Source organism: Nomascus leucogenys, chromosome 20, assembly GCF_006542625.1.
Source record: "Nomascus leucogenys isolate Asia chromosome 20, Asia_NLE_v1, whole genome shotgun sequence".
Lineage (NCBI taxonomy): Eukaryota > Metazoa > Chordata > Mammalia > Primates > Hylobatidae > Nomascus > Nomascus leucogenys.
The window spans coordinates 59,754,682-59,771,739 of record NC_044400.1 but is presented as its reverse complement, the minus strand read 5'-3'; the positions used below and the strand labels follow the sequence as shown (position 1 = coordinate 59,771,739).

General features: G+C 45.9%; 1 pseudogene across 1 annotated transcript; it reads left to right on the top strand.

Annotated features, from left to right (window-relative positions):
* The first annotated feature begins 13,038 nt into the window (after positions 1-13,038).
* On the top strand, positions 13,039-14,855 carry LOC100592608 (annotated as a pseudogene). The gene has a single exon (XR_179967.3). The product of XR_179967.3 is annotated as an inositol-3-phosphate synthase 1-like (transcript).
* Positions 14,856-17,058: the final 2,203 nt, after the last annotated feature.

Genomic DNA, 17,058 nt, shown 5'->3' with positions numbered 1-17,058 from the left:
CTATGGTTGATGCCTTGGTTTTTTTCGTGTACATTTTGTGACTTTTTGATATTTGATGGAACTTTGTCTGTTGAAATTTTTTGAAGCCTAGATCCCTCCTGAGAGAGTTTATCTTTAGTTTGTGAGGTGACTTTTTCTCTTTAAACTACAGAAATAGCGTGAATTGTTCTGCACAGCATGAATAAAGACTGGCTTGTGGTTATTTATTCCCAGAGGGGACTTTCTCTCCTGACAAGTCAAGCTGTGACAGGTAAGTATATGACCTCTCTTGCCTTTTTGAGAAGATATTTTTTATAGATCATCCTTTTACTGAGAAAAAGATGTTAGGGATCTCAGCTTTATGCAGCAGTTTCCAGTCTGACCCCTTCACCTTGCCAAGCCCTTACACTTTGCCTCCTCTCTCTCATGCCACCAGTTAAAACTCTTGCTGTAGGTCACAGAAGAGCAGGAGATGCTTCTAGTTCTAGCTCTTGATGACTTATTTGGATTCTGGCTTCTATTTTACATTTGGCTTTTCTGTATCCTTCTTATTTTCTTTTCTCCTCAGTCATGCATTAAAAATATTTTTTAAGCCAGGCGAGGTGGCTCACACCTGTAATTCCAGAACTTTGGGAGGTTGAGGCAGGAGGATCACTTGAGGTCAGGTCAGGAGTTTGAGACCAGTCTAGCCACTATGGTGACACCCCATCTCTACTAAAAATACAAAAATTAGCTGGGCGTGGTGGCGCATGTCTGTAGTCCCAGCTACTCAGAAGGGTGAGGATCGCTTGAACCCAGGAGGTGGAGGTTGCAGTGAGCCGAGCTGGAGATCGCGCCACTGCACTCCAGCCTGGGTGAGAGAGCGAGACTCCGTCTCAAAAAAAAAAAAAAAAAACCAAACTAGTCTGTAGCAACACAGTTAATTTATTCATCTCTAAATGTCATTTATTCATATCTGTTAAATGCCAAGTAATCTGTTCAGTACTGGTGGCAAACAGATGACTGGAATGTATATTAATTCCGGCCTCTTCTCAACTTATTTATGAGGCCAGTAGTTACCTGATACCCAAACCAGACAAAGATATCACAAGAAAAGAAAACCACAGATCAACACTTCTTATCTATATAGACACAAAAATTCTCAACAAAAGACTAGCAAACAGACTCCAGCAACATAGAAAAAGGATTATTAAGCTGGGCACAGTGGCTCACGCCTGTAATCCCAGCATTTTGGGAGGCCAAGGTGGGTGATTCATTTGAGGTCAGGAGTTCAAGACAGGCCTGGCCAACATGGTGAAACCCTGTCTCTGATAAAAATACAAAAAAATTAGCTGGGCGTGGTGGTGCACACCTGTAATCCCAGCTACTGGGGGAGGCTGAGGCAGGAGAATCACTGAACCTGGGAGACAGAAGTGCAGTGAGCCGAGATCATGCCACTGCACTCCAGCCTGGGCAATGGAGCAAGACTCCATCTCAAAAAAAAAGAAAGAAAAGAAAGAAAAAGGATTATACACCATGACTAAATGAGATTTATCTCAGACATGCAAGGTTGGTTTGACATATAAAAAGCAATCGAGATAATATACTATACTAACAGAATAAAGGAAAAAATATTACATGATCATCTCAATAGATGCAGACAAAGCTTCTGACACAATCCAACATCTTTCATGATAAAAACACTCAATAAACTAGGAATAGAAGGGAACTTTCTCAACCTGATAAAGGACATCTATGAAAGACCAATGGCAAACATCATACATAATGGTGAAAGACAGGAGGCTTTCCTCCTAAGATAGGAACAAAATAAACATGTCCACCTTTGCCACTTTTATTCAACATTGTACTGCAATTAGGCTACAAAAAGAAATAAAAGAAATGTAGCCTGGAGAGGAAGAAATAAAACTATCTCTACTTGCAGATAACATGCTTTTTTTTTTACATATACTGGTAGATTAGTAGTTGCCTAGGAACGGGAGTGGAGGAAGTGGAGGAGAAACGAGAGTGTCTGTTGACAGCTACGGATTTCCTTTGGGGATGATGCAGCTGTTCTAAAATGGATTTTTTCATAACTCTGTGAATATTCTAAAAATCATTAAACTATACACTTCAAATGGATGAACTGCATGGTATGTGAATTATATTTCAGTAAAACTTTGTTTTGTAAAAAAGATGAAATGGGTGATTTTTCAGGGAAAAAAATGTGTTTTGAGACAGAGTCTCACTCTATCACCCAGGCTGGAGTGCAGTGGTACAATCTCGGCTCACTGCAACCTCCACCTCCCAGGTCCAAGTGATTCTCGTGCCTCAGCCTCCTGAGTAGCTGGGACCACAGGAGCGTGCCACCATGCCTGGCTAATTTTTGTATTTTTAGTAGAGATGGGGTTTTGCTATGTTGGCCAGGCTGGTCTCGAACTGCTGACCTCAAGTGATCCACCCACCTTGGCCTCCCAAAGTGCTGGGTTTACAGGTGAGAGCCTCTGCGCCCGGCCAAGGAAAATTTTTAAATTAACTCAGGAAGAAATAAAAAACCTGAATAGTCGAATAATCCTAAAATAAAATCTAAAGGGTATTTTAAAATATTTTCTCCTGCTTGCTCCATCTAGCTTGAGACAAAGATAGCAGGCCAGACTATTTTTGAGTCAAACTATATAAAACCTCTAAGCTTTTCTATACACTTTATAAATTGTATTTAGAGCATAAAGATGGGAAACTTCCCAACTCATCTGACTTGGCTAGCATTACTTGCCAATGTAATAAAACAGGATGATGAGCACATAAAAGAAAAAGAAGAGGGGGAAAAAATGATAGGCCAATATATTTATGAGCAGAGATGCAAATAGCCTAAATAAGACATTAACAGGCTGGGTGCCATGGCTCACGCCTGTAATCCCAGTACTTTGGGAGGCCAAGGCAGGCAGATTGCTTAAGCCCAGGAGTTTGAGACCAGCCTGGGCAATATGGCAAAACCCAAACTCTACTAAAAAAAAAAAAAATACAAAAATACAAAAATTAACCGGGCATAGTGGCATGCACCTGTAATCCTAGCAAGTTGGGAGGCTCAGGCACAAGAATTGCTTGACCCCAGCAGGTGGAGGTTGCAGTGAGCCAAGATCACACCACTGCACTACAGCCTGGGCAACAGAGCAAGACTGTCTGGAAAAAAAAGAAGGAAAGAAAAGAAAGAAAGGAAGAAAGAAAGAAAAAGAGAAAGAAAGAAAAAGGAGAAAGAAGAAAGAAAGAAAGAAAGAAAGAAAAAGGGAGGGAGGGAGGAAGGAAGGGGGAGAGAGAGATAGAGGAAGGAAGGAAAGAAGGAAGGAAGGAGGGAAGAAATGAATCTATTGCCGTCTCTTCCAGCAATAGATTTATGGAGGAAAAAAAATATGATCATCTGAATAAATGTTGACAAGGTGTTTAATTAAATTTAATACCAATATCTGATTTAAAATCTTAGCAATCCAGAAAAGTATGAATCTACATTAACTTGGTGAGGCACAGTGGCTCATGCCTATAATCCCAGCACTTTGGGAGGCCAAGACAGGAGGATCACTTGAGCCCAGGAGTTCGAGACCAAACTGGACAACATAGTGAGAAACCATCTCTACCTAAAAGTTAAAAACTTAGGCATGGTGACATGTGCCTGTAGTCCCAGCTACTTGGGAAGCTGATGCAGGAATATCATTTGAGTACAGGAGTTCAAGGTTACAACGAGCTATGATTACATCACTGCACTCCAGCCTGGGTGACAGAGCAAGAACCTGTCTCTAATTAAAAATAATAATAATAACAACAAAACTTCTGTATGACAAATAAGCATACAAACAAAATATAAAGACAAGTGACAGATGAGAAGAAAATATTTGTAAAATATTGTGGACCCTGGAAAATAATATTTAAGTCCTTGATAACCTCTTGTGCATGAGATCCTGTGCTGGACCTATCACTTGTATCATCTCATTTCATCTCCTTTTCTTTTCTTTTCTTTCTTTCTCCTTTCCTTTCCTTCCTTCCTTCCTTCCTTCCTTCCTTCCTTCCTTCCTCCCTCCCTCCCTCCCTCCCTCCCTCCCTTTCTTTCTTTTTTTGAGATGGAGTTTTGCTCTTGTTGCCCAAGCTGGAGTGCAAAATGGTGCAATCTCGGCTCACTGCAACCTGCAACTCCTGAGTTCAACCAATTCTCCTGCCTCAGCCTCCTGAGTAGCTGGGATTACAGACACGCACCTCCATACCTGGCTAATTTTTCGTATTTTTAGTAGAAATGGAGTCTCACCATGTTAGGCTGGTCTCGAACTCCTGGCCTCAGGTGATCCACCCGCCTCGGCCTCCCAAACTGCTGGGATTACAGGCGTGAAACACTGCACCCGGCCCTCATTTCATCTTTAAATCAAGTCCCTGAGGCAGTGGTGATTGACACCATTGTTCAGAAGAAGACACTAAAAATTGGAGAATTTAAGCACCCTGCCCAAATCTCATGGCTCAGAAGTGAGTTAGGATTCCAACATGGACCTAACCTGGCTCCCACACCTGCCACCATTTATCTCTCCAGGAACTAGCATGATTCCTCATCTCCTAAAGTCACTTCACTATTCTTTGTGCTTTTGATGTGTTTGTTTCTGGACAGATTGTCTGAAAGGGTCTTTTCAGTAGAAAGGTCCTGAAGTGAAGATGGAGAATGGGTCACAAAGCTGTCACATGCCTTCCTTCTCATGAACTCTTGAGGAGCAATCTTCCTCCTTAGCTTTTTCTTCTGCCTTCTTCCTTGGCTTTTGAGTTTCCTGGGGTGGCCCTAATTTCCAACCAGTGGAGAGCTGGGCTTGGTTGCCCCATTCCTCAATCCTAGCATGCCCACCCTCTTCCCCTTTCTCATTTGCTTGTGTCAGGGAGAAAGAATGGCGTGTGGGTAAACCCTCTGACTTATCTGATTGTGCTGTGGGTGGGCCAGGCCAGGCTTGGCTTGACTGGCTTGACCTGCTCTGCTATTTCCTTTTCTGTCCCCCTCTTTTTCTTTTCTTTTCTTTCTTTCTTTTTTTTTTTTTTTTTAGATTAGGTCTTACTCCACCACCAAGGCTGGAGTACAGTGGCACAATCACAGCTCACTGCCGCCTCCACCTCGTGGGCTCAACTGATCCTTCCACCTCATCCTTTGAGTAGCTGGGACTATAGACACACATCACCATGCCTGGTTAATTTTTTAAAAGTTTTTTGTAGAGGTGGGATCTCACTGTGTTGTGCAGGCTGCTCTTGAACTACTGGGCTCAAGTGATTCTTCAACCTTGGCCTCCCAAATTACTGGAATTACAGGTGTGAGTCACCACGCCCAGCCTTCTGACTGATGGATGTAGACTGTCCTGTGTTTCTGTGAGAGGGGCAGTCACTGTTATTTAGGATGTTCTGGAAAGGGTGACTGCTTGTCAGTGAGCCTCCCTCTCAGAGCCCCTTGAGCATCTTAATGAGAGTTGGCAAACTCTGTCCATCTCCTCTGCCGTGATCCCTTTCTCTCCCCCATCAACTCCTTCTATGCCTTCCTGCTCCTAGTTTCCAAGTCTCCAAGGTCAAGCTAAAGCACAGATTTTATCACATTTCTCTTTTGCTTAAGAACCTGGAAGAGTCCACCAGTGAATTTTCAAAATAAGGTTCATGGATGTTATATTGGGGTCCAGGAAGTGTTAGACATTCTATTTATTCTTAATCCAAAAATTAAGAAAGAAACAGCTTGGGTACTAGATAGCTGGTATATTGATTGTCACTAGTGCCCCACTTGGCCCATCTGTCAGATCGTTTCCTGAATCATGGTGTATGTCAGAAATATCATAATGCAGAGGGCCAGAGAGAGGGGTGTATTCTCATCCACTCTCTTTCAGTCTATTGCCAAGTGTTGCAATTTCCATGAGTCTAGCTCCGTGAATTCCTATGGCCTCAGGATATGGTGGAGAAAATATTGTTAGAAATGAAACATTCATGATTCTTTGCATATAATCATGAAAGTCCATTCTAAAGTGTGGGGATTTTCCTTCCCCTATATGAAAACAAAGGCATGACATTTCTGGCAATTCTTGGTCATAAAAAGCCCTGTGGTCCTTTTCAGTCATATCTCTGTCTTCAGACCTCTGATCTAGGAAGGGGAGTAGTAGTGGCCAGCTTGTCTCTTTAAACCTCTCTTCCCTTGGGGCTGGAAGCAGGAGGAAGGAAGAGAGGTACAGGATAGAGAGTTCTTATTTGGCTGGTACTAGAATAATCTGACCCCATGCTTTCCAGACCTGGGACGTTTGTGGAGCTCCCTGTCTCTTGTGGGCACTTATATGGGTTTTCTGGAGACTCCCTTGCTAGGGCTGTTCAACAGCAACTCCGGAGTGGCAGGCAGTGTTTCTCTTGCCCCTGGCTGCTCCTGACGTAGCGTCAGTTTCTACCTCCAATGGTTCACGTCACAGCCTCCTACCACAGGGTCCCCTCTGGCTGTAGGCCGCCATCTTGGGAGGATCTCTTCTAAAATGACCCAGGCCATATTCTTACTGCAAGCTCATGTCTGGTCCTTGTGTTAGAGGGAAGATCAGCCACTTCTGACCCACCATTGGAGGGGAGGAGTGAAGAGACTTCCCAGATGCTCAGCCATAGGGAGCGAGGCTGGTCCATGGAGGCCCAGCTACAGGTGCCGTGAGCTCTGTGTAAGGTCTGGTGAAGGTTCTCTCACTGGGTTGAGGTTAGGAGGGCACTCCCCTCCCAGCTCTCTCTCAGTGCACCAAGTGCTATGGGCAACATTGTCGCTGTGTATGTTGTCGCACCACATTGATTCTGCTGCCTGGGTTAAAAACCTACCTCTGCCTCACTAGCAGTGTGAACTCGTGCAAAGTTTTGAAAGTCCCCATTCCTCATCTGTAAAATAGGGTAATGTTAATGCCTACCCAGTATGGCTATGATAAGCTCAGTATATTTCTAATACTTGGAACAGTACCTGGCACTATATGTGTGTGTGTGTGTCTGTGTGTGTTGTGTATGTCTGTGTTTGTGTGTGTGTTAGCTATTTTTACAAAATCAGGACCTTTAGAGTAGAATTTTTATAATTCTTTCTAATGAGATGGTAGCCTCTCTGCAAGGGATACTCATTTCCATTTATAGTGGTAATGCAGTGTTTATTTCAAAAATTAGTAATTTATGTTTTAAAAAGTAAGTTGAATTAAACAAAAATATGAATTAGACAAAAGTGTTGGAAAGCATGGTAAGCATTGTGATGGTGGCATACAAATGATTGGTCTTTGGAGGCACAAGTCTAGTAGCTCTTGAGTTCATAATGGCACTTTAGAAGAACCTGACCACTATTCTTCCTTCTCCAGAAACCTTCATGGAATGAATATAGTTTTTTGTTGTTGTTGTTGTTTGAGATGGAGTCTCGTTTTGTTGCCCAAACTAGACTGCAGTGGCGTGATCTTGGCTCACTGCAACCCCCTCCTCCCGGGTTTAAGCGATTCCCCTGCCTCAGCCTCCCGAGTAGCTGGGACTACAGGTATGCACCACCATGCCCAGCCGATTTTTGTATTTTTAGTAGAGACGGGGTTTCATCATGTTGGCCAGGATGATTTCAATCTCTTGACCTCGGGATCTGCCCACCTCAACCTCCCAAAGTGCTGGGATTACAGGCGTGAGGCACCGTGCCCAGCCAACATAGTTTAATTTTATCTCAACTTGCCAATATTCTCCAAACATTGTTTTTTGTTTGTTTTCTTCTGAACACCTTCTTCAATAAACCAAACAAAAAAAACAAAAACAAAACCAACAGCAATGAACAACTTGAACATGAAACCCCAATATGTATTTGCTTAAAATGTGAAAATTATACTTACATATGAGAGACAGAATAGAGTAGCGGTTATGAATGTAAACTTTCCAGCCAGACCACGGAGTTCGAATCCCAGTTCTGCCACCTGTCTACTATGTGATCTTAGAGGGATAGCTTGACCTTTCTGTGCCTGGAAAGTAGAATTAATAATACCTACCTCATAGAGTTGTTGTAGGGGTTCAATGAAATGATACATGTAAGCTATTAGAATGTTGCCTGACATAGAATAAAAACTCATTGACATTACCTATTATGATGATTATTATGCAGCAAAATAGGTACCTCATAGAATACTTTACAATTATAAATTTAAGATTAAGATAGGCAGTAATCCCAGCACTTTGGGGGGCCGAGACAGGTGGATCACTTGAGGCCAGGAGTTCAAGACCCACCTGGCTAACATGCTGAAACCCCTATCTACCAAAAAAATACAAAAGCATTAGCCAGGCATGGTGGCATGTGCCTGTAATCCCAGCTACTCGGGAGGCTGAGGCAGGAGAATCACTTGAACCCAGGAGGTGGAGGTTGCAGTGAGCCAAGATCGCACCACTGCACTCCAGCCTGGGTGGCAGAGTAAGACCCTGTCTCAAAAAAACAAACAAAAAGAAACAAAAAAAGCACAAACAAACAAAAAGTGATCAAGATTATAGAAGTTCTGTTATGTCCCTTCACCTTCATGAATTGTCTTGTGATGTCTGGGGTGCATCACCCCCACTTTGGAAACTGCTGGCTTAAGCAATGATAGGAACATACTATGTCCCTGGGTATTCTGATTCTTGAGATGCTCTGTAAAGCTTGGAGGACTGTGGGTGGGTGGGTTCTTCCACGCTTGGATTATGCACACTGTCATTTCTACACAAACCTCTTGGCTTCTCTGCTTGTAAACAGTAATCAGGTCAGGCTGAATGTGGGGCTGGGAGTCCCAGGCTCCTGGCCAGTCCTACTCAGTCATTCCTAAGGATGGAGGCTGCACAGGCTCTGCCTCTTACCTTGCACCTGCCACCCTGTGCTTAAGCAACTCCCACAGAGCTTAACTCCCGGAGACAGTGATCGGTGGGGATAGCTGCATGTCAGTCTGTGCTGTGAAACCAGTCATCCTTGTAACCAAATGTGAGGGCAGCAGATTAAAGCAGAATTACCTAAAGAGGTTTATAGGACACACACTGACCGAGTCCCCTGCTGCCAGCAGCTGCTCTTCTTGACATGGGGCCAACCCAGAAACTTTGCGGGATACCCTCAGATGCTCCAGCAGGCAGAGAGGTGATGATGGCCCTGGAACTGCTGAGAGCAGCTGGTTTCATCAGGGCTGGCTGAATGTCTGGATCAACAGTGAAACCTCTGACTCTATGCCAGGGAGTGGGCTGGTGGGTGCTGCGTCGACAACTGTGACTAGTAAACCCAGCGGGAACCAGGTCTAATTACAGTAGAGCTACAGAAATTGCCCCCACATTCCAGCTGTTTAAGTCAGATAATTTTAGGGTTGAGAAAGACCCTAGAGATCACCTAATGGATCCCAAACCTTGTTGCTTACAGCATCAATGAGAAGCCTTAAAATTTTTATACTGAATTAGCTCAGTCATATAAAGCAGTGGAGGGGCTGAGTCACCATATCATCCTGTGTTCCACTTAGCTTAAGAAATGGAGGCTGGGCGTGGTGGCTCCCGCCTGTAATCCCAGCACTTTCGGAGGCTGAGACAGGCAGATCATTTGAGGTCAGGAGTTTGGGACCAGTCTGGCCAACAAGGTGAGACCCCATCTCTACTAAAAATACAAAAATTAGCCGGGCGTGGTGGTGCGTGCCTGTAATCCCAGCTATTCAGGAGACTGAGGCAGGAGAATCACTTGAACCTGGGAGGCAGAGGTTGCAGTCAGCCGAGATGGCACCACTGCACTCCAGCCTGGGTGACAGATGAGACACATCTTAAAAAAAAAAAACAAAAAACAAAAACAGTTCCCCAAGCATTCCCAGTGACCCAGTGATGCGCCAGGATTGGTGAATAACCGCTCTCACTGGGGCTTGCCTGAGTGGACTGCGCACCTGGCGTTGAAGTTGAAAGACCTGAGGTCCCATCCTGGTGGTGCCACCTCCCACCTGTGTGACACCTGGCAAGGGGCATATTCCCCAAAACCTCAATTTCTTCATCTGTAAAAAGGGGATAAGGACAATAAACCTCCTTTCAAGCTCATGCATGTATATGAAGCTCTAAAACACTACACAGACATAGGACTGAAGGGCTCATGCCAAGGGCTCATGCAGCCTAGGGTTGGTCACCTCCAGTGACAGGAGGCTCATTACTTTCAGAAACAGCCTCTCCCTCCCTTTTTTTTGAAAGCTCTGATGGACAAAAGGTCCTTCCTTATTCTCAGTAGAAATCTGTTCCCTGTCATTTTCTCCTATTGGATTTAATTCCACCCCTCAGGGAACTACAGAATAAACTTAATCCTTAATTTGCAGACCAGTTTTCTGAATAATTGAAGACAATATAGCCTTTTGGCTTTCCTTCCCTACTTCAATTCTAGGCTTCTCCACACACTGTACTGAGAAAGTCCCTTTATGAATAAGCAATATTTCCAGAAATTGCCATAGGCGTGGCTACATTTCAGCACCAGGGAGGCTGTGTTCCTGGATTCGTGATTCAGGAAAATCCATTTAGCCTCTAGTTAATTAAATCGCCCAGTCACATCAAATCGTCTTGTTAAATTAATCACCTGTGCTATGGGATCTACTTATTAAAGTATTTGCTTAGTAAATGTATAACATCTATGCAACCCTTTTATGTGCCAGGCACTGATCAGTGATTTGCATGTACTTGGTTTTTATGATAAACCCTGAAAGGTAACCGCTATTATTATTTCCATTTTGCAAATGAGGAAACTGAGGCTCAGAGAGGTTAAGAAGGTGCCCAAGATGATGCAGCCAGTAAGTGACACAGTAGGGTTTGGACTCAGGTCTGGCTGACTCTAAAGCCCGTGTGGGCCTGGCACAGTGGCTCATGCCTGTAATCCCGGCACTTTGAGAGGGCCAAGGTGGGAGGATCACTTGAGCCTAGAAGGTTGAGGCTGCAGTGAGCCATGATCATTGCCAGCCTGGGTGACAGAGTGAGACCCTGTCAAAAAAACAAGGCCGGGTGTGGTGGCTCACGCCTGTAATCCCAGCACTTTGGGAGGCTGAGGCGGGAGGATGGGTTGAGCCCAGGAGTTCGAGATCAGCCTGGGCAACATGGTGAAACCCCATCTCTACAAAAAATACAAAAAATTAGCCAGGGTGGTGGTGTGTGCCTTTGGTCTCAGCTACTCGGGAGGCTAAGGGGGGAGGATTGCCTCAGCCCAGGTGGTAGAGGCTGCAGTGAGCCAAGATCACACCACTGCACTCCAGCCTGAGTGACAGAGCAAGACCCTGTCTCAAAAACAAAACAAATTAAAGCCCATGTGCTCAGGACTGTGGCAATAGCCTCCTGAGGTAGAAATTCTAAAACAAACGAACCTAGAATTTCAAAATACTCTCTTAACTGGACTAAATCAAACTGCGATTTCATTCAAAATTATTTGATTTGAAGAAGCTGTTCATTTTGCTTTCAAGAATAGGGTTGTTTGTTTTGTTTTTCTTTTTTTTTTTTTTTTTTCTTTTTGAGATGGAGTTTCACTCTGTCACCCAGGCTGGAGTGCACTGGCGCAATCTCAGCTCACTGCAACCTCCGCCTCCTGAGTTAAAGCGATTCTCTTGGCTCAGCCTCCTGAGTAGCTGGGATTACAGGTGCCCACCACCACGCCCAGCTAATTTTTGTATTTTTAGTAGATACAGGGTTTCACCATGTTGGCCAGGCTGGTCTTGCACTCCTGACCCCAAGTGAGCCACCCACTTCGGCCTCCCAAAGTGCTGGGTTTACAGGCGTGAGCCACCGTGCCCAGCTGTTTTTGTTTTTTTTTTTAATTTGAAGAAAAATGTACATAACATGGAAATGCACAGATCTGAAATGTACAAATTTGGTGAGTTTTGGCAAACATATAAATCTGTGTGTCTTAAATTCCAGTCAAGATAAAACAGTTTCATCACTACAGAAAGTTTTCTCATGCCCATCCAGCCAGTTCCCAGCCCCAGAGGTGACTGACCACTGTTCTGATTTCTGATATGAAGAATTGATTTTTGCCTATCCTTGGCATGTCATGGGTGGACTCATGTAGTGCGTACTCTTTTGTGCCTGGCTTCTTTTGCTCAACATGTTTTGAGCCTCAGTCTCCTTGTGTGTGCATCAGCTGTTCCTTTTTCATGGCTGAGTACTACTCCATTATATGAACATACCACATTTTCTACATTCCTCTTATAACAGGTTTTAACACTTTGATACATCATATAGATGTAATAATATGTAAATCACTCATTTATTCATTAGGCAAATTTGTCTTTCCAGAGCTTTCTCTATGCAAGGTACTATTGGAGGTGCTAGGAGACTTTGGTGAAAAAAACGAAGCCCCTGCTCTCACAGGGCTTTTCTTCTATAGTAGGAGAGAAAAACAATATAGAAAAAAATTAAAGGAATGATCAAGGCAGTAGTGGGAAGTGCTATGAACATAATAAATCTGAGTGAAGGTACCAGGGTGGCTTGTAAGGATGTTGGGTGTTCCATTTTTTTTTTTTTTTTTTGAGACAGGGTCTCACTGTCACCCAAGTTGGAGTGCAATGGTGCAGTCTCATCATTGTATCATCAACCTCCTACCTCAGCCTCCTGAGTAACTGGGACTACAAGCACCACGCCCAGCTAATTGTTATTTTTGTAAAGACAGGGTCTCACTATGCTGCCCGGGCTGGTCTCAGGTCTTCTTTAGAAGTCACGCAGGCCCACGTGAGGGACCTGGAAGAGAACCGGGGTCGTGCAAACAGTGGTACTTGAACAGTTTCACAGCTGATGAAACTCCTTGGCATTGACTCATTCATCATTATTACCCTCTCTTCATTTTTTAGATGAGAAAACTAAGGCATAGAAAGATTAGCAACTTGTCCCAGGACAAGTGTCAAGTCCAGGTCTTGAACCCAGGCAACATAGCGCTGTGGTTACCACACATGCTTTGGAATCAGACAGGGCCAAGTTCGAAGTCCTTTTTCGCCTGGATGTCCTTGGGTATGTCACACTCTGAGTCTCCGTTTTCTCATGCATCACATGAAGGGGATACCGTCTAACTCACAGAGTTGTTAAAAGTGAAAGATAATCTTAGGTAAAGAATTTAGCGCGCTGTCCACCGCCGCTGCCTGGGCCGACTCCGCGCAGACCGCCGCGATGCGATGGAGGCCGCCGTCCAATTCTTGGTCCAGAGCCCGGACGTGGTCTACGGCCCCGAGGCCATCGAGTTCAGTACAAGTACCAGACAACGCGCGTCAGAAGCGAGGGCGGCGTCCTCAAGGTGCACCTCAAGTCCACGCACTTCACCTTCCGGACCGCCCAGCCGGCAGGTGCCCAGGCTAGGGGTCATGCTTGTCGCCTGGGGTGGGAACAACGGTTCCACGCACCGGTTCCGCGGTGCTGGCCAACCTACTGCGTCTGTCCTGGCCCAAGCGCAGGGGTCGCAAGGGGGCCAACTACTACGGTTCGCTGTCTCAGGCGGGCACCGTGAGCCCGGGCCTGGACGCCAAGGGCTAGGAGGTGTTCGTGCCCTTCCGCGGCTGCTGCCCATGGTGGCGCCCAACGACCTCGTGTTCGATGGCTGAGACATCTTGTCGCCGAACCTGGCCGAGGCGATGCGGCTCGCAAAGGTGCTGGATTGGGGGCTGCAGGAGCAACTGTGGCCACACATGGAGGCCCTGCAGCCCCGGCCTTTGGTATACATCCCAGAGTTCATCGCGGCCAACCAGAACACGCGCGCGGACAGCCTCATCCCGGGCACGCGCGCGCAGCAGCTGGAGCAGATCCGCCGGGACATCCGAGACTTCCGGTCTAGCGCAGGGCTGGACAAAGTCATAGCGCTGTGAACGGCGCACAGGGAGCGCTTCTTTGAGGTGGTCCCACGTCTCAACAACACGGCCGAGAAACTGCTGCGCACGATCGAGCTTGGCCTGAAGGTGTCGCCCTCCACGCTCTTCGCCGTGGCCAGCATCCTGGAGGGCTGTGCCTTCCTCAGTGGGTCCCCACAGGACACCCTGGTGCCCGGAGTCCTTGAGCCCGCGTGGCAGCGCCAGGTTTACGTGGGCGGAGATGACTTCAAGTCAGGCCAGACCAAAGTCAAGTCCGTGCTCGTGGACTTCCTCATTGGCTACGGCCTCAAGACCAAGTCGATTGTGAATTATAACTACCTGGGGAACAGCGACCGGCAGAACCTGTTGGCGCCATCGCGGTTCCCTCTGAGGAGGTGTCCAAGAGCAACGTGGTGGACGACATGGTGCAAAGACACCCAGTGCTCTACGCGCCCTGCGAGGAGCCTGACCGCTGCGTGGTCATCAAGTACATGCCGTACGCAGGCGACCCCATGCATGTGCTGGATGAGTCTACCTTGGAGCTGATGCTGGGCGTAACCAACACGCTGGTACTGCACAACACGTGCGAGGACTCGCTGCTGGCAGCCCCCATCATCCTGGACCTGGCGCTGCTGACCGAGCTGTGCCACTGCGTGAGCTTCTGCACCAATGACAACACCGAGCCACAGACCTTCCACCCCGTGCTGTCCCTGCTTAGCATCCTCTTCAAGGAGCCGCTGGTGCCGCCGGGCAGCCCGGTGGTCAATGTGGTTTTCCGCCAGCTCAGCTGCATCGAGAACATCGTCAGGGCCTGTGTAGGGCTTCCGCCACAGAACCACGTGGTCCTGGAGCACAAGATGGAGCTCCCAGTGCCTGGCCTCAAGCGAGTCGGACCCGTGGCTGCTGCCTGCCCTGTGTCGAACAAGAAAGGACCGGTACCTGCTGCCACCAATGGCTGTACCGGTGATACCAATGGACACCCACAAGCGGAGGAACCCCAGATGCACACCACCTGAGGCCCTGGTCACACAGCTTCCCAGCCTTTCCCCGCTGCCCCCAAGGACCCAACCTCTCCAGGCCCCCACAAAGACAATAAAGCCGGTGCTACTCTCAAAAAATAAAAATAAAAAAATTTAGCCCTTTGCGGTCGGGTGCGGCGGCTCACGCCTGTAATCTCAGCACTTTGGGAGGCCGAGGCAGGCAGATCCCTTGAGATCAGGAGTTCGAGACCAGCCTGGCCAACATGATGAAACCCCGTCTCTATTAAAAATACAAAAATTATCCGGGTGTGGTGGTGCATGCTTGTAATCCCAGCTACTTGGGAGGCTGAGGCAGGAGAATCGCTTGAACCTGGGAGGTGGAGGTTGCAGTGAGCCGAGGTCATGCCACTGCACTCCAGCCTGGGCAACAGAGCAAGACTCTGTCTCAAAAAAAAAAAAAAAATCTTTGTGCTCATGTTCATTAATTCATTCAACACATGTGAATTTATCATCTACCACTAGGTGGGGAGGATATGATGGAGAATAAGCAGACACAGCCCCATCTCATGCAGCTAATGGCCTATCATTAGAATAAAATTTGATAAAGAATGGAAATAAAGCACATGGAATGCCAACTTAACATAGTCTTGGGGAAGTCAGGGAAGGCTTCCTGGAGGAAGGGATGTTTAATCTGAGTTTACCCAGTGAGGGAAATGTGAAGGTGGGAGAGGCTTCTTTGTAGTTGCTTTTGGGTGTGATTTTGGTTTTATAAATCAGATGTATGAGAATTGGAAGGCACGTGCATGGTGCCATGAGTAGTGTATATCATTGCTGGTTTTTCTGGAACACGTTTCATTGTCTGGGCACAAGCTTCTTGGGAGTCGAGAGGCAGGGTGAGGCTCATCTATTTTTTGTTGGATTGGATCTCTCAGGTGTGGTGTGGCTCTAAATCTAATACTGAGAGTTTTAGCAGCTGAAGAGGTGTGTTCCTGAAGCCAGCAGCTTCAGCAGTCCTGCCTTCCTAGTGGTGGCAGTGTCCCTGGTAGGCTGGTCCTGGGGCCTGGTCTAGAGCCCACTGCCCCAGCCCTTCCAGTGATATTTGTAAATTCTTTTTTTTTTTTTTTTCTTGGAAACGGAGTCTCACTCTGTTGCCCAGGCTGCAGTGCAATGGTGCAATCTCAGCTCACTGCAATGTCTGCCTCCTCGGTTCAAGAGATTCTCCTGCCTCAGCCTCCTGAGTAGCTGGGACTACAGGTGCCCGCACCATGCCCGGCTAATTTTTGTATTTTTAGTAGTGACGGAGTTCACCATGTTGACTAGGGTGGTCTGGAACTCCTGGCCTCAAGTGATCCGCTGGCCTTGACCTCCCAAAGTTCTGGGATTACAGGCATAAGCCACCATGCCCACCTGTTTGTAAATTCTTAATTTCCTATTTGAAATCCCTTTCTGCTTAAAATAATTGGAGTGTTTTCTATTTCCTGCTACTGACCCTTCCTTATACTACTGAGGTACAAGTAGATTAATTTATTTAGTTGTTATTTTCTGAACACCTAGAATGTGCCAGGCACTACTTTTTGGCTCTGAAAATATAACAATGAACAAGGCAAAGGTCTTGCACCTTTGTCTTATTACCACGGCAGTTATATTCTCTATCAGAGCTGTCCAGTACAAACACAATGTGAGTTACATGTGTGTTGAAAAAATTTTAGTATCTGGCCGGGTGCAGTGGCTCATGCCTGTAATCCCAGCACTTTGGGAGGCCGAGGTGGGCGGATCACCTGAGGTCAGGAGTTCAAGACCAGCCTGGCCAAATGGCGAAACCCTGTCTCTACTAAAAATACAAAAATTATCCGAGCGTGATGGCAGGTGCCTGTAATCCCAGCTACTCAGGAGGCTGAGGTAGAAGAATTCCTTGAACCCAGGAGGCAGAGGTTGCAGTGAACTGAGATCACACCACTGCACTCCAGCCTGGGCAACAGAGTGAGACTCTGTCTCAAAAAAAAAAATTAGTATCCATATTAAAAGAATAAGTGAAATTAACCTAACATCCAAAATATTATCATTTCAACATGTGCTTAATATAAATATTGATTAATATTTTATGTACTTTTTTCATGTTAAGTCTTGGAAATTTAGTGTTTAGTTTTTACTTACAGTACATCTCGATTCAATGCGAAATTTTTATTGGAAATACTTCATCTGTATTACATTTCATTACATTTATAGTTGAAAAAGTAGATTCATCACTAAGAGGTTCCAGATATACTTAAATATTTTCCACTAACCAAAAAAAGTACCAAAAACAATTTTTCCTTAATATTTGCATC